We start from the raw sequence: 5179 nt of genomic DNA on the forward strand, positions 1-5179 counted from the left end.
GAGATTTCCAAATTTACAAGTGTCAAGTTTCAAGATTCAAGGCTTTAATTGTCATGTGTGCATAGCTACAGTGTAGTTAAGCCAATGAAATGCTTAGGTTACAGGCTCCTCCAACAGTGCAACACAATAAAACTGATAAAATAGTACAGGTAAATAAAATAGAATATAATAGAAAGTAGGTGGGTTTCACCTGTTCCTCCACTTGCCTGTCAGAACAGCATGCAGGGCAGAGCTCCCACACTCTCATTGCGGATGCACTACTTCCTGCTCCGTGACCCCGCCCCTTCACAACACAAGGAGCAGCTGCTCCAGGAACAACACCGATTCAACAGGCGGAGGTTCAGGACTCTTTTCCCGGGTCCACGGAGCTCCCTCCCCCGCGGTAATCATGGCCCAGGCGAACATATCGGTAACGGAGAGCCAGTTCCGGTGCCCGGTGTGTCTGGACACCCTGAAGGAGCCGGTTTCCACCCCCTGCGGACACACCTACTGCAAAACCTGCATCAACAACTACTGGGACCAGGCGGAGGGACACTTCAGCTGCCCGCAGTTGCCGCGAGACCTTCAGCCCGCGCCCGTGCTGCGCAGGAACAACCGTGCTCGCGGAGGTAAGGGGACTGAGTCTTTCATTAGATTGAGAGTCGTCCTTCTGAAACTATATGTGCAATGTATGCCTGGCAGCTAAATCCTCAGAACTGTTACAGGATGTGTATTTTGTAAATTGTGTAACTTTTTTTCATTATAATTTGTGTATCTTTCATACTTTTGTATGCACGCTTCTCAGGTAACATTAAGCGGTCTGTGGCTCTTTTCTGATGTAACAAATGTTAAATGTCCCCTCTGTGGGACTAATAAAGGTTTTCTGATTCTGAATCAAAGACAACATGTCCGTTTCTTCTTCAGTGCACCTTTAATAATGCCTTTTATTAAAGGTCCCCTATTCTACAGTTTCTCATCAATATATCCCAGGTCTCAGATATATCCAGAGCCTGTCCCTGATTGGCTGAAACACCAAACAGATCATTGCCGCATTACCCATAGTTCCCTTACTCCCCTCTGTTTCAGCCCTGTTTCCAAAGAGCTGATTCTCTGTCTGTTACTCGTACCTTGGTTGCTGATTGGCTAATGGTTACACAAGACAACTCATCGTTATGACATATTTTCTAAAATCCTATGGAGAAATCTCATTGCTTTTGTGGAGGGAAGCCATGCGCAGCTTACTTCCTGGTTTAGACACGTCTTTCTCCTCCTCTTCACCTGCACTTTACACACCACACTTTTCGCGGCACACGTACTAACGGCCCGTCTACACTACAGCGTCGAAAACTCCAGTCTGCCCATTCACTTTCAATGGGGTGACGTCACGTAGCCTCGCTTTTTCGCCGAACTGAATTGTGGGTAGCAGAGCGGTCCGTCTCCGCCGTCTCCGGAGTAGCCAGCGCCGGCGCCGGAGTAAGCCAGCGCCGGCGCCGGAGTAGCCAGCGCCAGCCAATCAAATCCCCGTTTTCCCAAAATCGGACAGCTGAAGCCGTAGCCAATCAAACCGCGTCTAAGCTGGGAGAGATATCCCCGCCGTTCATTTCTATATTTCAAAAAAAGTCGGAGGAGAAACTAACTATCGCCGTAGCAATCACCCGGTTTTGTATGACCAGACCCTCTTCACCTACCGGGATACCAACCGGATGAGCCAGGCATGGAGGGAGGTGGCAGAGACAGTGGGGGAAACTTGTAGGTTTTCGCCTGTTTGGGGAGTATATATATATATATATTGCTCCCATACAATCCCGGGGTTTTTTGCTTTGTATGTCGGGGGCGGGAGCTTCATGTGATCTGGTTGTTGGTCGTGTTGCTTGAATAAAATCCCAAGCTCCAGACACGCCCAGCTCCAAGCTTTTTTTGAAGCTGTAGTGTGGACGCTCCATTACAGCCAATCAGCTCTGAATGATGTGAGATGGCGTATGGTGGGGATGGCAGCTCTATGCCCCTATGGTCATTATTTTTTGTAGTTTTTACAGTCACCGTTCACTTAGACAGTGAGAGGGAGGGGCAGGATCGGGTTTTGTCCCACATGGCTCTAAACAGCTCAATAGGCACACACTGTAGACACTCATTAGAAGAACACGAAATGGATCAAAAAGAGAGAGAATCTTTGTTCCTGAAACTTTCAGAGTCTCTTTCCACTTTTACATGTTGTTGTAGAAGAGACATGAAGAAGAGGGGACACATGTTGATGTAGAAGAGACATGAGGAAGAGGGGACACATGTTGATGTAGAAGAGACATGAAGAAGAGGGGACACTGTTGATGGAGAAGAGACATGAAGAAGAGGGGACACATGTTGATGTAGAAGAGACATGAAGAAGAGGGGACACATGTTGATGTAGAAGAGACATGAAGAAGAGGGGACACATGTTGATGTGGAAGAGACATGGAGAAGAGGGGACACATGTTGATGTAGAAGAGACACAGAAGAAGAGGGGACACATGTTGATGTAGAAGAGACACGAAGAAGAGGGGACACATGTTGATGTAGAAGAGACATGAAGAAGAGGGGACACATGTTGATGTAGAAGAGACCTGAAGAAGAGGGGACACATGTTGATGTAGAAGACACATGAAGAAGAGGGGACACATGTTGATGTAGAAGAGACACAGCCCCACCTAGTGTCAGCAGAAAGTATTAAAATAATGATTACAACAAAATGCAAAAAATAAATATATAAAGTATATTTAAGATCATGTTTAATCCTCTGATTCGTCTCATTGCTGTTTCAGTCTGTGTTCTTCTACTTCATGTCTACAGTGTGCCTATTGAGCTATTTAGAGCCATGTGGGACAAAACCCGATCCTGCCCCTCCCTCTCACTGTCTAAGTGAACGGTGACTGTAAAAACTACACTGCGCATGCTCAGAGTATTTTCCTATTTAATGTGTGTGGCAACAAATAATGACCATAGGGGCAAAGTGCTGCCATCCCCACCATACATCATCTCACATCACTCAGAGCTGATTGGCTGCAAGTACGTGCCACGAAAAGTGTGGTGTGTGAAGAGGAGACGAGAGAGCTGCAGTGAGGCGTCCTAAAACGAGGAAGTAAACTGCGCATGGCTTCCCTCCACAAAAAGAAACGAGATTTCTCCATAGGATTTTAGAAAATAGCTCAAAATAAGGTCTGTGGGAAACGTAGCTGTTGCATTATCATGGCTATCCAGCTACCTACACAACAGGGAACAGTACGTTGAACTACAAAGCCATAAATCACAACTACTGCAGGTTACATGTGGGGTGCCTCAGGGCTCAGTCTTGGGGCCATTACTATTTATTCTGTATATTAACAATATATGTGAAGTATCAAAAATTATTAAAACCATTCTTTTTGCAGACGACACAAGTCTACTCTGCTGTGGGGACGATTTAGAACAGCTATTGGTCACAATGGAGAAGGAACTGAGCAGGATGAAGATCTGGTTTGACCAAAATAAATTAACATTGAACGCAAGCAAAACCAAACTCATTATATTTGGGAATCGATCGACCAATACAGAGAAGAAACTCACTATAAATGGCGTCCAATTAGAAAGAGTATCGGAAATAAAGTTCCTTGGAGTAATCATAGACAATAATAATTAAGTTGGAAACCACATATATAGCTATATCAAAGCCAACAAAATATCCAAATCAGCAATTCTGAATAAAGCCAAATACCTAATTAATCAAGCTTCTTTGTTTATGCTGTACTGCTCCTTCATACTTCCATACACGATGTATCGTGTGGACGTTTGGGGGATAAAACACATATCTTCATCCTTCAGCCATACGAGTTATACATAAAACTACCTACAGAGAACCAACAAATAAATTGTTCATCAAACTAAAAACACTAAAACTACAAGACCTGGTTGACTATAAAACTATTCAAATTATGTTCAAAGCCGCAAATCAACAATTACCTCATAATATCCAGGGACTTTTCACACGGAGAGAAAGCATACACGTTGAGAGGAAACTGCATTTTCAAAAAACCACCCGTACGAACAAATGCCAAACTTCATTGCATCTCATCAAAAGGTGTTAGTCGAATAACTGTAACGATGCACATATTGCAAGTCTATCTGAAAGATTATTTAGGAGTCTAATCATTATGGTTATGAACAGGACCTGTAAAATCCATTTGTTGTTATTTCTTGTAATTGTAAAAAGTAATTTCTTTCTGATTGTTTTGTAAAAAAAAAAAAAAGATTAACAAGACAAACATGTCGCTGATGACGATGACCTAATGTTTTATAAGAAAAATATATGTTAGAGGGGGTAGGACCAGAAAAGTTTTTTAAGCTTCTTCTTGCCCCTGTTGAACATGAACAGAGACTATCTGAACATTATTATTATTTTTTTTTTTTTTTTTGGTACTTTGTTATAATTATTAATCTGAGTGAAAAAAAAAAAAAAAAAAAGGAGAATATATATATATTATTGTTATACATTTGTTTTGTTTCTGACATGTCAATAAATTGACTAAACTAAAAATTAGCTGTTAGAAATGAACGTTTTGTTCCGCCGGATAATATCCACACGTCTACCCTACTTTTATCATTTTTGAATCATAAATCCATCATTTAGATTTATGATAGACTTTTGAAACTACAAGAAGATAAGGAGGACTTTTACAAAAAAGTAATAGAGATGTTTGTCCAGAGGGATAGGCAAATGGACTTCATCTTCAAGTCAAGGTAAGACCGCCATGTTATTGAAATGGGATCTTACTAAGAGAGAACAATTCAATATCTAAATGATAACATTACATGTTTTAGGAATCCTTCTGTTGAACTGTCTGTTTAAAAGTAATCGAAGCATCAGACTAAAAGAGGCTTTTGAAAATAATATTATATTTTGATTTAGGTCAAAATATAATATTAGTAAACCTGAAGAGTCAGAGCCTCAGCAGCCACGAACCTCTCTGCAGAAGCTTATAGACATCTGAGTTGTTTGGTGCCCCACCACCATTTGGACATATAGAAACGCCACTGCCCACATGTGACTCCTTGTCTCTCTTCTCCCCGCAGATGGTGGACAAACTGAAGCTGAGTGAGACGCTCTCGTCTCCGGAGCTCTTCGTGGGGGGCTTCGGGGACGTGCCGTGCGACTTCTGTCCCTCAGAGAGCCGTCTGCGGGCGGAGAAGTCGT

At 42.5% G+C, this 5179-nt stretch overlaps 1 pseudogene; it reads left to right on the forward strand.

Annotated features, from left to right (window-relative positions):
* The first annotated feature begins 284 nt into the window (after positions 1-284).
* The window catches only part of LOC117451487 (E3 ubiquitin/ISG15 ligase TRIM25-like), a 22110-nt pseudogene continuing 17215 nt past the window's right edge, over positions 285-5179 (forward strand).

This window comes from Pseudochaenichthys georgianus, chromosome 1 (assembly GCF_902827115.2).
Source record: "Pseudochaenichthys georgianus chromosome 1, fPseGeo1.2, whole genome shotgun sequence".
In the NCBI taxonomy this organism is placed as follows: domain Eukaryota; kingdom Metazoa; phylum Chordata; class Actinopteri; order Perciformes; family Channichthyidae; genus Pseudochaenichthys; species Pseudochaenichthys georgianus.